General features: G+C 39.9%; 1 long non-coding RNA gene across 1 annotated transcript in view; it reads left to right on the forward strand.

Moving 5' to 3' along the window:
* The window catches only part of LOC126079676 (uncharacterized), a 51,950-nt gene that overhangs the window by 25,801 nt on the left and 6,950 nt on the right, over positions 1–19,199 (forward strand). Inside the window, exon 2 of the long non-coding RNA XR_007518233.1 lies at positions 13,790–13,886. This is a non-coding gene — a long non-coding RNA (uncharacterized LOC126079676). The remainder of the gene's footprint in view (positions 1–13,789; positions 13,887–19,199) is intronic.

The following is a 19,199-nucleotide window of genomic DNA, read 5'->3' on the forward strand; positions in this document are numbered from 1 at the left end:
AGCAAATTTCATGGTGTATCAGCATTTCAAAAAGCTGGGGGCAGGGGTAGGGAAGGATGCCTCCAAAATCTAATGCTTCGTTTCAAGACTAGCTCATGTCCGCTGTGTAAAGGTGGGGAAGAGGCGTGGCTGGACCCCTGCTCTGAGCATAGCTGCTACCACATGACCAACCAACAAGCCAGGCAGGTGAGGGGTGGGGGGCAAGAGTTACCCGGGATTCAGAAGTGGGTAAGTTGGGAGGATTCTGACTATTATCGGCCCCCACAAGCCAGGGCTTGAAAAAACGAATCTCATGATTACTGTCAGAACAGAACAGATTAGGCTATGTGTTTTTTTTTTTTAGCCATCTTCATGCCCTATCAGCCTGCCTCCAAGCCAGCGAGTATGCAAAGATCCATTCCACTCTCAAATCTGACATTCCCCTTAGTTACAATCCTGTGATTCCCTAGAAGACTACTTTCTGTTTCTTTTCTGCTGTAGCAACCTGTGCTCTCAAATAGCTTGTTTATCTGGTTGGGCAATTACACTCTGTGACTAACAGATGCAGTTCATAAACATGAGTCTCACTGTTTGGGTCAGTAGTTCTTGGTCTTTTCCGAATGGCAACTCCCCCAGCTGATATCGGCATTAAGTGAGGCATCTCTCCTTCAGCATTCCTGGTTGGTGTCCAGTAGCATCTTTTAACTGTTTGAGGATTCTGTTTTCCTGTTACAAAAGAGGTGACATCTTTATTAAATTTGCAATTATTGTCACCTAATTTTAATACCAAAACACATTTCTGGATGTTTGTATTACTAGTGACTTTAATTTTCCCCGTTGAGATTTTCCATGTATTTCAGATGGTCTGCGATGGGCATGAATTTCTTTTATATTTAGGGGAAAGTTGCCTTTCAAAAGTAATCGAGCACTGTAAAAATTCTAGAAGAAGACATAGGAGAAAATCTGCAGGATCTAGGATTTGATGAACAGCTCTTAGCTCTGACTACAAAAGCATGATCATAAAAAAAAAAAAGATAAATTGGGCTTCATCAAAATTTTAAGCATCTGCTCTGTGAAAGACCCTAAAAGTATGAAAAGATAAGCTTCAGACTGGGAGAAAATATTTGTGAACCACATATCTGACAAAGGACTTGTATCTAAAATCTGTAAACCAAACCGAAAAAACCAAACCCGTTGCCTTTGAGTCGATTCTGACTCATAGCGACCCTATGGGACAGAGTAGAACTGCTCATAGGGTTTTCAAGGAATGGCTGGTGGATTTGAACTGCTGACCTTTAGGTTAGCAGCCAAGCTATTAACCACTGCACCACGAATGACTTCTCAAAACTCAAAAATTAAAAAAAAACTTTAAACAAACAATCCAATTAGAAAATGGGCAAAACACATAAAGAGACATTTCACCGGAGAGGATATATGGGTGGCAAATAAGCACATGAAAAGATGGTCAACATCACTAGCGTTAGGGGAATGTTTTTATACTATGACCACAATGAGACATCACTACATACATAATAGGAACAGCTAACGTAAAAAATGGTAATAGCTGCTGGGAATGTAAAATGGTACAGCCACTCTGGAAAATAAACATATTCTTAAAAAACCAAACATATACTTCCCATACGACCCAGCAATTGTACTCCTGGGCATTTATCCCAAAGAAATGAAAACTTGCCTCCACACAAAAACCTGAACATGAATTTTCCTAGTAGCTGTATTTGTAATAGCCAAAAAAACCCTGAAACAACCAAAATATCCTCCAATAGGTAAATGGGTGAACTGTGGTACATTTATACTATGGAATACTACTCAGCAATGAAAAAGGCCAAACCACGGATACACACAACACTCTAGGCGGTGTCAAAGGCATTATGCTGAGTGGAAAAAAACAATCTTAAAGGATCACATACTGTATGATTCCATTTATATAATATTCTTGAAATGACAAAATTATAGAGAACAGATTATTAGTAGTTACCAAGGGCTAAGGATGGAATGGGGAAAAGAATGATAACAAAGGGGTGGCATGAGAGAGCTCTTGTGATGAAATATTCTGTATCTTGATTACAAAGGTGGTTATACCAGCTTATGTTGTTGCTTTTGTTAGGTGCTGTCAAGTCAGTTCTGACTAAGCAACCCTATGTACAATAGAATGAAACATTGCCTGGTGCTATGTTTGAGCTCATTGTCGCAGCCACCGCGTCAATCCATCTCCTTGAGAGTCTTCTTCTTTTTCACTGCCCTCTGTTGTACCAAGCATGATCTCCTTCTCCAGGGACTGGTCCTTCCTGATAACATGTCCAAAGTACATGAGATGAATAAACTTCTAAAGAACATTCTGGCTGTACTTCTTCCAAGACAAATTTGTGCATTCTTCTGGCAGTCCATGGTATATTCAATATTCTTCACCAAAACTATAATTCAAAGTCATCAATTCTTCTTTCGTCTTCCTCATTCATTATCTAGCTTTCACATGCATACGTTATTGTTGTTAGGTGCCGCTGAGTCAGTTCCGACTCATAGTGACCCCATGCACAACAGAACAAAACAATGCCAGGTCCTGCTCCATCCTCACAATTGCTGCTATGCTTGAGCCTGTTGCTGCAGCCAGTGTGTCAATCCATCATGTTGAGGGTCTTCCTCATTTTCACTGATCCTCTACCAAGTGTGATGTCCTTCTCCAGGGACTGATCCCTCCTGATAACATGTCCAAAGTATGTGAGACGTAGTCGCTCCATCTTTGCTTCTAAGGAGCATTCTGGTTGTACTTCCTCCAAGACAGATTTGCCTATTCTTTTGGCAGTCCACAGTATATTCAATATTCTTCACCAATACCACAATTCAAAGGCGTCAATTCTTCAGTTTTCCTTATTCATTGTCTAGCTTTCGCATGCATATGAGGCGATTGAAACATCATTGCTTGTGTCAGCGCACCTTAGTCCTCAAAGTGACACCTTTGCTTTTCAACACTTTAAAGAGGCCTTTTGCAGCTGATTTGCCCAGTGCAATGCATCTTGATTTCTTGACTGCTGCTTCCATGGCTATCGATTGTGGATCCAAGTAAAATGAAATCCTTGACAATCTCAATCTTTTCTCTGTTTATCATGATGTTGCTCACTGGTCCAGTTGTGAGGACTTTTGTTTTTTTATGTTGAGGCGTAATCCATACTGAAGGCTGTGGACTTTGATCTTCATCAGTAAGTGCTTCAAGTCCTCTTCACTTTCAGCAAGCAAGGTTGTGTCATCTGCATAATGCAGGTTGTTGATGAGTCTTCCTCCAATCCTGATGTCCCGTTCTTCTTCATATAGTCCAGGTTCTCAGATTATTTGCTCAACATACAGACTGAATAGGTATGGTGAAAGCATAAACCTTGACGTACACGTTTCCTAACTTTAAACCATGCAGTATCCCCGTGTTCTGTTCAAATGGCTGCCTCCTGATTCATGAGCACAGATTCCTCATGAGCACAATTACATGTTCCAGAATGCCCATTCTCTGCAACATTTTCCATAGCTTGTTATGATCCACACCGTCAAATGCCTTTGCACAGTCGATATGACACAGGTAAACATCTTTCTGGTATACTTTGCTTTCAGCCAGGATCCATCTGACATCAGCAGTGGTATCCCTGGTTCCATGTCCTCTTTTAAATCCACTTTGAATTTCTGGCAGTTCCCTGTCGATATACTGCTGCAGCCGCTCTTGAATGATCTTCAGCAAAATATTACTGGCATGTGATATACACTCATATGAGGAAATTGAAAATACCATGGCTTGGGTCAGGCACACCTTAGTCCTCAAAGTGACATCTTTGCTTTTGAACCCTTTAAAGAGGTCTTTTGCAGAAGATTTGTCCAGTGCAATACGTAGTGTGATTTCTTGACAGCTGCTTCCATGGGAATTGATTATGGATCCAAGTAAAATGAAATCCTCGGCAACTTCAATATTTTCTTTGTTTATCCCTTATCATTACCAGTTTCCATATATTGTAAAATGGCATAGAATTATACACACATTTGTCCCAATGTTAATTTTCTGGTGTTGATACTTCAATTACATTAGATGCAACCGTGGGGGGAAGTGGGCAAAGGGTACACAGGGCCTCTCAGCACTACCTTTGGAACTTCTTATAAATCTGTAGTTATTTCAAAATAAGAAGTTTTTTAAAAAGCAATTCATGCTTATTGGAGAAAATTTAGAATATGCATAAGAATATAAAGAATGTGTGTTTTACAAAAATAAATTAAGATTAATTAAAAAAAAACAATGCTCAAAACAGGGAATCATTGAAGTCAATATGTAAAAGATCACAATAATCAAAAAGAGGGACCAAATACAGGTGGCATAGAACTGCCATATGGAGAGGGATACAAGGTGATATAGAACATTACAAGTTAGGTTTTTACTTAGAAAAATAGGGGTAAATATTAAGGTAACCACAAAGAGGTATAACAACTCCATAACTCAAAATAAAAACCAAGAAAAACATAACGACTCAGCAAACATAAAGTCTAATACTATGAAAATGAGGAAAACACAATTTACAAAGAAAAACGTCTCAGCACAAAAAAGTAAGTGGAAAAATGAAATTGCCAACAACACACATAAAAAGGCATCAAAATGACACCACTAAACACATAAAAAACTTATCTATAATTACGCTGACTGTAAATGGACTAAAAGCACCAATAAAGAGAGAGTCACGGACTGGATAAAGAAACACGATCCATCTATACGCTGCCTACAAGAGACACACCTTAGACTTAGAGACACAAACAAACTAAAACTCAAAGGATGGAAAAAAATATATCAATATATCAAGCAAACAATAAGCAAAAAAGAAGACGAGTAGCAATATTAATTTCTGACAAAATAGACTTTAAGGTTAAATCCACCACAAAGGATAAAGAAGGGCACTACATAATGATAAAAGGGACAATTGACCAAGAAGATATAACCATATTAAATATTTATGCACCCAATGACAGGGCTGCAACATACATAAATCAAATTTTAACAGAACTGAAAAGTGAGATAGACACCTCCACAATTATAGTAGGAGACTTCAACACACCACTTTCGGAGAAGGACAGGATATCCAGTAAGAAGCTCAATAGAGACACGGAAGACCTAGTTGCTACAATCAACCAACTTGACCTCATTGACTTCTACAGAAGAGTCCACCCAACTGCTGCAAAGTATACTTTTTTTTCTAGCGCACATGGAACATTCTCTAGAATAGACCACATATTAGGTCATAAAACAAACCTTTGCAGAATCCAAAACATCGAAATATTACAAAGCATCTTCTCAGACCAGAAGGCCATAAAAGTGGAAATCAATAACAGAAAAATTAGGGAAAAGAAATCAAATACTTGGAAAATGAACAATACCCTGCTGAAAAAAGACTGGATTATAGAAGACATTAAGGAGGGAATAAAGAAACTCATAGAATGCAATGAGAGTGAAAATACTTCCTATCAAAACCTCTGGGACACAGCAAAAGCAGTGCTCAGAGGTCAATTTATATCGATAAATGCACACATACAAAAAGAAGAAAGAGCCCAAATCAGAGAACTGTCCCTACAACTTGAACAAATAGAAAGTGAGCAACAAAAGAATCCATCAGGCACCAGAAGAAAACAAATAATAAAAATTAGAGCTGAACTAAATGAATTAGAGAACAGAAAAACAACTGAAAGAATTAACAAAGCCAAAAGCTGGTTCTTTGAAAAAATTAACAAAATTGATAAACCATTGGCCAGACTGACTAAAGAATACAGGAAAGGAAACAAATAACCCGAATAAGAAACGAGATGGGCCACATCACAACAGACCCAACTGAAATTAAAAGAATCATATCGGATTATTATGAAAAATTGTACCCTAACAAATTTGCAAACCTAGAAGAAATGTTTGAATTCCTAGAAAAACACTACCTACCTAAACTACCAGAATCAGAAGTAGAACAACTAAATAGTCCCATAACAAAAAAAGAGATTGAAAAGGTAATCAAAAAACTCCCACCAAAAAAAAAAGCCCTGGCCCGGATGGCTTTACTGCAGAGTTCTACCAAACTTTCAGAGAAGAGTTAACACCACTACTACTAAAGGTATTTCAAAGCATAGAAAATGACGGAATACTGCCTAACTCATTCTATGAAGCCACCATATCCCTGATACCAAAACCAGGTAAAGATATCACAAAAAAAGAAAATTACAGACCTATATCCCTCATGAACATAGATGCAAAAATCCTCAACAAAATTCTAGCCAATAGAATTCAACAACATATCAAAAAAATAATCCACCACGACCAAGTGGGATTTATACCAGGTATGCAAGGCTGGTTTAATATTAGAAAAAACATTAATGTAATCCACCATATAAATAAAACAAAAGACAAAAACCACATGATCTTATCAATTGATGCAGAAAAGGCATTTGACAAAGTCCAACACCCATTTATGATAAAAACTCTCACCAAAATAGGAATTGAAGGAAAATTCCTCAGCATAATAAAGGGGCACTAGTTTTTTATACAAAGCCAACAGCCAACATCACTCTAAATGGAGAGAGCCTGAAAGCATTTCCCTTGAGATCAGGAACCAGACAAGGATGCCCTTTATCACCGCTCTTATTCAACATTGTGCTAGAAGTCCTAGCCAGAGCAATTAGGCTAGACAAAGAAATAAAGGGCATCTGGATTGGCAAGGAGGAAGTAAAATTATCTCTGTTTGCAGATGACATAATCTTATACACAGAAAACCCTAAGGAATCCTCCAGAAAACTACTGAAACTAACAGAAGAGTTTGGCAGAGTCTCAGGTTATAAGATAAACATACAAAAATCACTTGGATTCCTCTACATCAACAAAAAGAACACCAAAGAGGAAATAACCAAATCAATACCACTCCTGAGTCTAGAATTGTCCTATGGGGTTGCAGAGTCACAGAAGCCCACCCACTGCTGACCAGCCTTCCTTTCTCACTGCACGGAGCTGGGCCGAGATAACTGTGCCTGCAGCACACTGAGTTCTCAGTGGATGGAGATCCTATTTATGGAGTCCTTACAATGTGCCAGGCACTGTACTGAGTCCTTTACGTTTATCATCCCACTTACACCTCATAGCAACCCTATCAGGCGGGTGCTGTTATTATCCCCATGGTAAGATTCAGAGTCAGACATTTAGAGAGTTTTAGCATCCAGTCCAAAATCCTATCTCCACCGCATGGCAGGGCCAAGATTCAAACACAGATCTGTTTAAACATCCAAGTATGCTAAGAGCACAGATTCTGGAGCCAGAATTCCTGGGCAAATCCTGCCTTCATTCTTGTTAGTTATGTGACTTTTGACTGATGATATTGAGCTTTTCCATAATCTCTTTCCACAGATGTAGTCAATTTGATTTCTTTGTGTTCCATCTGGTAAGGTCCATGTGTATAGTTGCTGTTTATGTTGGTGAAAGAAGGTATTTGCAATGAAGAAGTCGTTGGTCTTGCAAAATCCTATCATTCAATCTCCAGCATTGTTTCTACCACCAAGGCCATATTTTCCAACTACTGATTCTTTTCTTTTCCAACTTTCACATTCCAATCGCCGGTAATTATCAATGCATTTGATTGCATGTTCGAACAATTTCAGACTGCAGCAGCTGATAAAAATCTTCTATTTCTTCCTCTTTGGCCCTAGCGGTTGGTGCGTAAATTTGAATAATAGTCGTATTAACTGGTCTTCCTTGTAGGCATATGGGTATTATCCTATTACTGACAGCGTTGCACTTCAGGATAGATCATGAAATGTTCTTTTTGATGATGAATGCAACACCATTCCTCTTCAAGCTGTCATTCCCGGCGTAGTAGACTAAATAATTGTCTGATTCAAAATGGCCAATACCAGTCCATTTCAGCTCACTAACGCCTAGGATATCGATTTTTATGCGTTCCATTTCATTTTTTGCTGTTTCCAATTTTCCTAGATTCATACATCGTACATTCCAGGTTCCGATTATTAATGGATGTTTGCAGCTGTTTCTTCTCATTTTGAGTCCTGCCACATCAGCAAATGAAGGTCCCGAAAGCTTTACTCCATCCACGTCATTAAGGTTGACTCTACTTTGAGGAGGCAGCTCTTCCCCAGTCATGTTTTGAGTGCCTTCCAACGTGGGGGGGGGGGGGGGCTCATCTTCCAGCACTATATCAGACAATGTTCGACTGCTATTCATAAGGTTTTCACTGGCTAATGCTTTTCAGAAGTAGACTGCCGGGTCCTTCTTCCTAGTCTGTCTTAGTCTGGAAGCTCAGCTGAAACCTGTCCTCCATAGATGACCCTGCTGGTATCTGAATACCAGTGGCATAGCTTCCAGCATCACAGCAACACGCAAGCCCCCACAGTACGACAAATTGACAGACACATGCAAAGAGATGATGGAAAAGCTGAGTATCAACAGAACAAGGCTAGGGGCCGACTGTGGAACAGGCTATCAGTTGCTCATATTCAAGTTCAATCTGAAACTGAAGAAAATCAGAGCAAGCCCATGAGAGCCAAAATAAGACCTTGAGTACATCTCACCTGAATTTAGAGACCATCTGAAGAATAGATTTGATGCATTGAACACTAGTGACCGAAGACCAGACGAGTTGTGGAATGACATCAAGGACATCATACAGGAAGAAAGCAAGAGGTCATTGAAAAGACAGGAAAGAAAGAAAAGACAAAGATGGATGTCAAAGGAGACTCTGAAACTTGCTCTCGAACGTCAAGCAGGTAAAGCAAAAGGAAGAATTGATGAAGTAAAATAACTGAACCGAAGATTTCAAAGGGCAGCTTGAGAAGACAAAGTAAAGTATTATAATGATATGTGCAAGGAGCTGGAGATGGAAAACCAAAAGGGAAGAACACATTTGGCATTTCTCAAGCTGAAAGAACTGAAGAAAAAATTCAAGCCTCAAGTTTCAATAGTGAAGGACTCTGTGGGGAAAATATTAAACGACACAGGAAGCATCAAAAGAAGATGGTAGTAACACACAGAGTCGTTATACCAAAAAGAATTAGTTGATGTTCAACCATTTCAAGAGGTGGCACGTGATCAGGAACCAATGGTACTGAAGGAAGAAGTCCAAGCTGCTCTGAAAACATTGGTGAAAAACAAGGCTCCAGGAATTCATGGAATATCAGTTGAAATGTTTCAACAAACAGGTGCAGCACTGGAGCTGCTCACTCGTCTATGCCAAGAAATATGGAAGACAGCTTCCTGGCCAACTGACTGAAAGAGATACATATTTATGCCTATTCCCAAGAAAGGTGATCCAACTGAATGTGGAAATTATAGAACAATATTGTTACTATCACACACAAGCAAAATTTTGCTGAAGATCATTCAAAAACGGCTGCAGCAGTATATCAACAGGGACCTGCCAAAAATTCAGGCCCGTTTCAGAAGAGGACGTGGAACCAGGGATGTCATTGCTGGTGTCAGATGGACCCTGGCTGAAAGCAGAGAATACCAGAAGGATGTTTACCTGTGTTTTATTGACTATTCAAAGGCATTTGACTGTGTGGATCATAACAAATTATGGATAACATTGTGAAGAATGGGAATTCCAGAACACTTAATTGTGTTCATGAGGAACCTTTACATAGATCAAGAGGCAGTTGTTCAGACACTACAAGGGGATACTGATTGGCTTAAAGTCAGGAAAGGTGTGCGTCAGGATTGTATTCTTTCACCATACCTATTCGATCTGTATGCTGAGCAAATAATCCTAGACTGGAGTATATGAAGAAGAACGGGGCATCAGGATTGGAGGAAGACTCATTAACAACCTGCATTATGCAGATGACACAACCTTGCTTGCTGAAAGTGAAGAAGACTTGAAGCACTTACTGATGAAGATCAAAGACCACAGCCTTCAGTATGGATTACACCTCAACATAAAGAAAACAAAAATCCTCACAACTGGACCAATGAGCAACATCATGATAAACAGAGAAAAGATTGAGGTTGTCAAGGATTTCATTTTACTTGGATCCACAATCAACAGCCATGGAAGCAGCAGTCAAGAAGTCAAAAGGCACATTGCATTGGGTAAATCTGCTGCAAAGGACCTCTTTAAAGTTTTGAAGAGCAAAAGTGTTACCTTGAAGGCTAAGGTGCGCCTGACCCAAGCCATGGTATTTTCAGTCGCATCATATGCATGCGAAAGCTGGACAATGAATAAGGAAGACCGAAGAAGAATTGACGCCTTTGAACTGTGGTGTTGGCAAAGAATATTGAATATACCATGGACTGCCAAAAGAACGAACAAATCTGTCTTAGAAGTACAGCCAGAATGCTCCTTAGGGGCAAGGATGGCAAGACTGCATCTTACACACTTTGGACATGTTGTCAGGAGGGACCAGTCCCTGGAGAAGGACGTCATTCTTGGCAGAGTACAGGGTCAGTGGAAAAGAGGAAGGCCCTCAAGGAAGTGGATTGACACAGTGGCTGCAACCATGAGCTCAAGCTTAACAACGATTGTAAAGATGGCTCAGGACTGGTCAGTGTTTCGTTCTGTTGTGCATAGGGTCCCTAGGAGTCAGAATAGACTCGATGGCACCTACCAACAATAACATGTGACTTTGCCTCAATTTCCGCATCTGTAAAGTGAGGCTAATAATAATACCAATCTCAAAGAGTTATTTTAAGGATTAATACAAGATCTGTGTACCGCGCTGAGACCCACCTGCCTGGCATGTCGTAAGGGCCATGTGAGTGTCCGCTATTGTGGTGGTGGTTGTTATTACTATACAGTACTGGCTCCCAAGAATGTTATGGAGAGGGAGGGGAAAAGTAAACAACCCAAAGAAACACCACTTTGTGTTGCCATTAGAACTTTCTCCTGGCCAAGTAACACAGGATGTGCAGCCTCCAGGCTGCTGCTCCCAGCCCCAGGGCTGACAGTGATTAGCAAGCGAAACCAGCCATTTCCAAAGCCAAATTCGTCTGCTCAGCAGTAAGTCTACCATAACAGGAAAAGAGGGGCAGGCCACCTCTTTCCTCAACGATCCAGCTATGAATTTTTTTTTGAGGTGGCATTACCTATCTGCAGTAAGTGGTTATAAACGTTAAGATCTCTGAAGCTGATGCTTTCTAAATTCCTTTAAATTGGTCATGATTATCAAAACAATGATGTCTATAGTAAAAACCCAGTGCGTAAAGTAGGGGCCATAAATTACGGTTCAATTGGTGACTCCAATCAATGGCCCTATGTAGAGCTTCTCCTTGAGAGACCCTGCAGTTAGCTTTTAAGATGGGAGCTGAAGGAAGAGCAGCCAGGCTTCCTGCCCTGGATGGGCCTCCCCATGCTCGGGAAGCTAAAAATAAAGTCCTTTCCGGGGAGAACAGTAGGAGCATGACTACTGGCATGGGACCATGTGCCTAGGTTTGTATCTCTGAGTCCATGCCTGAGTTACCTAGCGCTGCCATAACAAAAATACAAGTGAGTGGCTTTAAAGAACAGAGCTTTATTGTCTCAGTTTTGGAGGCTAGGAGTCTGAATTCAGGGAATCGGCAGGACCATGCTCTGTCCACTCTAGGAGAAGATCCTTCCTTGTCTCTTTCAGCTTCTGGTAGCCCTGGGTGTTTCTTGGCGTTCCTTGGCTTTTACACAGATCTTCACATGGCGTCATCCTCCTCTGTGTGTCTTTCCATGTTTCTTTTCCATTTTTATAAGACACCACTCAGAAGGGATTAGGTTTAGGACCCTAGTCTGACAGGACTTCATAAACATAACAGAAAAGCCCTATTTCCAAGCAGGGTCATGTTTACAGGTACAGGCGTTAGGACTTCAACATATCTTTTGGAGGCACACAATTCAATCCATAATAGTCCCTGACACAAACCCCACGCTCTCATGGCTTTCAGGAAGAAGAGGGATTACAGCTGATCTAGTTTAGGAAGGAAGTTCTTAACAGAATCCCTGAGTATAAGGAATGCCTGATTTGGGGAAGGGAGGGAGAGAAGAATTCACACATACAAGTGTGAAGAGATGTGTGCAAGAGAAGTGTCCTTAGAATCCCCAGGATTTTTTTTTTCCCATCTCTACAAAGAATTGTAAGTCTTTAGGATTATGGAACCTTACCTTGATTTGGCTTTATCAGCATCTTTTATTCTGTGTGTTGGTACCCAAGGAACCGAAACCCATTGCCATCCAGTCAATTATGACTCATAGTGACTCCATAGGACAGGGTAGAACTGCCCCATAGGGTTTCCAAGGCTGTAATCTTTTATGGAAACAAACTTTCACATCTTTCTCCCTTGGAGCAGCTGGTGGGTTCAAACAGTCAACTTTTCAGTTATAGCCAAGCACTTAACCACTGCACCACCAGGGCTCTTGCCATGTGCTAGTAGAGGGCACTATTCTCCATGCCATGTAGTCATTTCGTTGAACTCCTTATTTTATGGTGAGGAGACTGAGGTCCAGAGCCAAATAGCAATGTAGTAATGAAGCCAGGCTAGGAACCCAAGGCTGCAGACCTGAGTCCAGCACGCAGCCCTCTGATCCACACTGCCAAAGGACGATTTTTAAAAATGTCTTCCTAAACAGATCACTCCTCTTTTACAAAGCCAGTGGGTCACCTCCCTGGAGATAATTCTATCCACAAACTTATTCCGAGCTCTCCGATTTATGTCTTGTTAACTACAGCTTCTGTCATGATGCTGAGGGTTTGTGTATTGAACTGATTAGAAGGCTCAACCAAACAGTATGTAGCCAAGTTCTGCTGATTCAGAATAGCTATAGAACAGTCTTTCTGAATTATCAAATGTTTCTGTTGATGTGTTACTGTTTTGTGAATATATCTTGAATGAATGGAGGGAGCATCGAAATAGAATACGAGCAATTTCACTGAGCTTAATTCAATCTTTCTCCCTGTCATGCCTTAAGGTCATCATAATGAGTATAGATTACCCCTCTAGAGAATCCAGTTGATGAAGAACAAGGCTTGGCAATTTTCCTGTGGTATATATTTAATTTTATTGTGGTAAAATATGTATAACATAAAATTTGCCATTTTAATAGTTTTTAAGTGTACAATTCAGTGTCATTAATTACATTCACAATGTTGTACAACCATTACCGGTATTTCCAAAATTTTTCATCATCCCAAACAGACATTCTGTACTCATTAAGCAGTCACTCCCCAATCCCTATCTTCCCTCTAAACTACTTTCTATCTCTATTTTGCTTATTCTGGTTATTTCCTATAAGTGGAATTATACACTATTTGTCCTTTTGTGTCTGGCTTATTTTACTTTGTGTAATGTTTTCAGAGTTTATCTATGTCATAGCATATATCAGAACTTCATTCCTTCTCATGGCTGAGTAATATTCAATTATATGGATAGATGCCATTTTGTTCATCCATTCAACTTTTGATGGATACTTGGGTTATTTTCCACCCTTTGTTTATGATAAATAATGCTGCTTGGTGTATTTTTGGTAATTTGCTGACCCTGATATAGAAGGTGATGGCAACTGAGCTGCCTTCTCTTTTTATCTCTTTTTTAAAAAGTAAAACCCTCATATCAGTTTGCTTGTCTTTATTTCCTTCTCATAAAAATACCTCAAGGAGTGTACACACACACACACATAGTCTAGTTATCTGAACTTGCCTAGGTCCTAGATACAGAGTTGATAGGGCCATCATACCTTAAGGTATAGGGGGTTATACCTTAAGCTTTTCCCCTGAATTTTCTGTTAACAAAGCTAAGGACATGCCATGGTCACTTGATTCTTCTTATTGAATTTAGGAACATCAGTGCTGAGGCCAAGAGACAGAAGCCAGCCCGTTGACACAACTGACAACTAGACACAGGACATCTTGGTTTGGGGTTTAAGAAAAATAAGGTAAATATTTATAATTTTTAAAAATTCAATGGCAATTTATAATTTAAGTTACATATTTTGAGGAGGCAAGGGATTAAAACAAAATGAATAGTAATAAGAGAAACATGTTCAGTAAATTAAATAACAGGGGCTTTTAATGAGCCGTTGTTGAACTTACCAAGTTGTTTTCCTCCAAGACAAATGTTTTGAAGTTTAACTTATTTTTAAGGTCACAAATCAAGATTTATCTACGTTCAGGTAGGTTTTCTGGCTCATGTCCAAAAGGTATGGTCCATTTGGAAGTAGTATTTTTTGTTCTTTTTTCAAATAGTTTTACTTGTCAGGATTTAAGTCAGAAACTGAGTTTACAAAATGGAAAAAGACACAGCCGCTATCCTACGAGACTGGCGTGGAAAATAAATTCTCAAACATTTTCTTACCCCTACCATCATTGTCCTTCTTACAAGGCCTCCAATCCGAGTTGTGTGCATGATCTTCCTTATATATAATATGGAAACCCTGATGGTGTAGTGGTTAAGAGCTAAGGCTGCTAACCAAAAAGTGGGCAGTTCAAATCCACCAGGCACTCCTTGGGAGCTGTATTGGGCAGTTCTACTTTGTCCTATAGGGTTGCTGTGAGTTGGAATCGACTTCATGGCGATGGGTGGGTTTTTTTTTTTTTTTAATATACATAATATGGTTGATAAAGTTTCTACACACTCACTAATGATCTTTACTTAGTTCCCTTTAAGTTGTTGTTGTTGTTAGGTGCCGCTGAGTCAGTTCCGACTCATATCGACCCTATGCACAACAGAACGAAACACTGTCCAGTCCTGCACCATCCTTACAATCGTTGTTATGCTTGAGCTCATTGTTGCAGCCACTGTGTCAATCCACCTCATTGAGGGTCTTCCTCTTTTCCGCTGACCCTGCACTCTGCCAAGCGTGATGTCCTTCTCCAGGGACTGATCCCTCCTCAAAACATGTCCCAAGTATGTAAGACACAGTCTTACCATCCTTGCTTCTAAGGAGCATTCTAGTTGTACTTCTTCTAAGACAGACTTGTTCGTTCTTTTGGCAGTCCATGGTATATTCAATATTCTTCGCCAACACCACAATTCAAAGGCATCAACTCTTCTTCGGTCTTCCTTATTCATTTGTCCAGCTTTCACACGCGTATGATGCGATTGAAAATACCATGGCTTGGGTCAGGCGCACCTTAGTCTTCAGGGTGACATCTTTGCTCTTCAACACTTTGAAGAGGTCCTTTGCAGCAGATTTACCCAATGCAATGCGTCTTTTGATTTCTTGACTGCTGCCTCCATGGCTGTTGATTGTGGATCCAGGTAAAATGAAATCCTTGACAATCTCAATCTTTTCTCCATTTATCATGATGTTGCTCATTGGTCCAGTTGTGAGGATTTTTGTTTTCTTTATGTTGAGGTGCAATCCATACTGAAGGCTGTGGTCTTTGATCTTCATCAGTAAGTGCTTCAAGTCCTCTTCACTTTCAGCAAGCGAGGTTGTGTCACCTGCACAATGCAGGTTGTTAATGAGTCTTCCTCCAATCCTGATGCCCTGTTCTTCATATAGTCCAGCTTCTCGTATTATCTGCTCAGCATACAGATTGAATAGGTATGGTGAAAGAATACAACCCTGACGCACACCTTTCCTGACTTTAAACCAATCAGTATCCCCTTGTTCTGTCCGAACAACTGCCTCTTGATCTATGTAAAGGTTCCTCATGAACACAATTAAGTGTTCTGGAATTCCCATTCTTCGCAATGTTATCCATAATTTGTTATGATCCACACAGTCAAATGCCTCTGCATAATCAATAAAACACGGGTAAACATCCTTCTGGTATTCTCTGCTTTCAGCCAGGATGCATCTGACATCAGCAATGATATCCCTGGTTCTAGGTTCTCTTCTGAAACTGGCCTGAATTTCTGGCAGGTCCCTGTCAATATACTGCTGCAGTCGTTTTTGAATGATCTTCAGCAGAATTTTCCTTGAGTGTGATATTAATGATATTGTTCTATAATTTCCACATTCAGTTGGAATTTATAGGCATAAATATGTATCTTTTCCAGTCAGTTGGCCAGGAAGCTGTCTTCCATATTTCTTGGCATAGATGAGTGAGCACCTCCAGCGCTGCATCTGTTTGTTGAAACTTCTTAAAAGTTCCCCTTAAGAAGTACACATAATTCAATTTACCCAATCTCTCAAAAATCCTGCTGTGCTTTTTTATCTTTTTTTTTTTTTTTGAGGGGGTGGGTGTTGGGTTCTTTCTTTGATGCTAATTATCTGCCTGACATAATGAAGAGGTAAGCTGAGAAGAAGCCGCATAAGGAAAGCCCATCTCTGACTCCCCACCGTATGCACAGTGTTCAAGATTTTCTGATGTATTGTCTTTTCCAAATTTGTTCTAATCAATTTATCCCTAGATTTTTTTGTTCCATATTAATAAATCATCATTATTACGGATGCATTCTATGCAGTAGTTAAAACAACACAGAAGTAACCTTATCTGTATCTGTAGAGAGTTGGTTAAATATATCCATGCAATGATACCCTCTACAGCCTTAAAAAAGAATAAGAGATCTGTATAAGCAGGTAACTCTGACACTGTAGGAAACCCTGGTGGCGTAGTGGTTAAGTGCTACAGCTGCTAACCAAAAGGCTGGCAGTTCAAATCCACCAGGCGCTCCTTGGAAACACTATGGGCAGTTCTACTCTGTCCTATAGGGTCGCTATGAGTCGAATCAACGGCAATGGGTTTTTGTTTTACAACACTGTAAAGTTAAAAAAAAAGAATACCAGTTGCAGTATGATATGTATTGTGTGATCCCATTTAAAAATACATATGTAACTTTGTATAACATGTATCTGAATCTGTATAGCTTTACATATATATGTATATAAATGTATAATAGTTTTACATATATATAGTATGAATGGAAGAAGTTTTAGGAGATACACAGAGTGTTGACAGTGAGGAATCTAGGGAGGGAGTTGGGGAATGGACACATGATGGAGGGAATGTCACATTCTAATTCTCTACTTCTCTGTTGGTGATATTATTTTGACACTGAACAGATACTACTTCAATAAGAAAGAGAGAAAGAAAAAGTTGGGGGAGGAAGGAAAGAAGAGAAAGGAGAAATTTATAATTACTTTTTTAGACAATTAAAGACTGTAGATCCTTCTAGAATTGCATAGCAGTTGAGTTTTCATTCATTTTGATGATACGCATCTTTCCTGTTTTATACTGTTAGGGAATGAAGCTCTGGACTGACAAGTGGGAACGGCTTGTTTCCTAACTGCTACTTCTCCAGGTTCCCCAGCCCCTGGGATAATGAGCTGTTTACAATTAGTGGTAACTTTTTTCAGGCCACTGCAAGCTTTGTAACCATTCTACACTGGTGTTTTGGAAGCAGTGCTATTTTAAACCCTTAGTGTGCCTCTCATGCAGAGCTCTGTCCCATGCTGTGGACAGGGTGTTCACACATTTCATGGAGTTCTTTAGAGTGTTATTTCATTTAGCGTATCACATACTGTTCCTGGGAGTACTGGTCACGTGATAGATAGACTTGACCCTGGAAAACTGATGTTATCCACTAGCCCTTGAAAGGAAGCTTTGTCACCAACTGTGAAACTGAGGCACCTAGGTCACATGCAGGCTACAGGTAATAGGATAGTGTGGAAAAGACATTGGGATCAAAGCTCAGAGTCTTGGGGACAAGTTCTTGCCATATTATATTTTCTTTAAAGACTTTTTTTTTTTTTTTTAATTCCCTGAGCCCTAAGGAGCCCTAGTGCCACAGTGGTTAAATCCCCTTGGCTGCTAACCTGAAGGTTGGCAGTTTGAACCCACCAGCTTCTCTACGGGAAAAAGATGTGGCAGTCTGCTTCCATAAAGATTTACAGCCTTGAGCCCCGAGAGTATGGACCCCGGACATCCTTTCAGCTCAATAATGAGGCAACTCCTGAGATTCACCCTTCAGCCAAAGATTGAACAGGCCCATGAAACAAAACAAGACTAAAGGGGCACGCCAGCCCTGGGGTGGGGACTGGAAAGTAGGAGAGAACAGGAAAGCTGGTAATACAGAAACTAGGGTTGAGAAGGGAGAGTGTTGACATGTCGTGGGGTTGTTAATCAATGTGATACAACAATGTGTGTATTGTTTGATGAGAAAGTAGTTTGTTCCATAAACCTTCATCTAAAGTTCAATTAAAAAAAAAAAAAAAGATTTACAGCCTTGGAAAACTTACGGGGCAATTCTTCTCTGTCCTTTAGGATTATTATGAGTTAGAATTGACTTGATGGCAATGGGTTTGGTTTGGTTTTGGTCCTGAACCCAGTTTCCTTGTTAGTTAAATAAGGATTATAGTATCTGTCTCCCAAAATAGTATTATTACATGAGAGTACATGAAATTGTTCTTGCTTATTGTAAAGCACTGTATATATAATAGAGCCCTGGTGGTGCAGTGGTTAAAAGCTACAGTTGCTAACCCAAAGATCAGCAGTTCGAATCTACCAGCTACTTCTTGGAAACCCTGTGGGCAGCTGTACTCTGTTCTATAGGGTTTCTATGAGTCGGAATCGACTCAATGCCTGTGGGTTTGGTTTTTTAGTTTGGTATATATAATAGGAGGGCCAACAACCAGGAAATTAGATACTAATAGGCATAAAATTGCGGCTGTATATACAAGTGGAGTTTTTTAAATTTTTTCATGCCTAAAACAAAAGTTTAAAAATGTCGTTGAAGTCTCTTAGAAGCCATCCCTTCATCTTAAATAGTCTTGTTCTTTAAATTCAAGCTTTATTTTTTTCTATATCCTAAATATTTCTCCAGGTGGGTTTAAAAAGGGACGCAAAAGTATCAGTTCCAAGGAGGAGGCAACAATACTTTACCAGAATGCTATGCCAAATTCGATAGTGTTCTAAGAGCAGATTAAAGCCGTTTCAAATGCTTCAAAGAGGATGAAAAATCTAATCCTCCAAGGCTTCCTTTAAGTCCATATTCCTTAATTTCAGAAAATTCCCTGTCTTTTAAAAGGCCCAAATATCATTTTACAGTTTGGAAGTAGTAATGGAGAGCATTTCCCAACTTTTGAGAACATTCTTCCTTCCTTCCTTAAAGGGCTAAGTAAAGCTGAGTCTCCTTCATGAAGGAACCGGCCCAAATGGCTGACAATCGGCCTGTCTTAGGGATGCACAAAGGGGCGCAGTGGGGCAGCCATCCCCAGGGCCCTGAGCCTGGAGTTTATAGCTAATGACTACCTGGAGAATTCCTTAAAGAACCAGAATCAGGCATTTTTCCCTGTTTT

This window comes from Elephas maximus, chromosome 7, assembly GCF_024166365.1.
Source record: "Elephas maximus indicus isolate mEleMax1 chromosome 7, mEleMax1 primary haplotype, whole genome shotgun sequence".
Taxonomy (NCBI): domain Eukaryota; kingdom Metazoa; phylum Chordata; class Mammalia; order Proboscidea; family Elephantidae; genus Elephas; species Elephas maximus.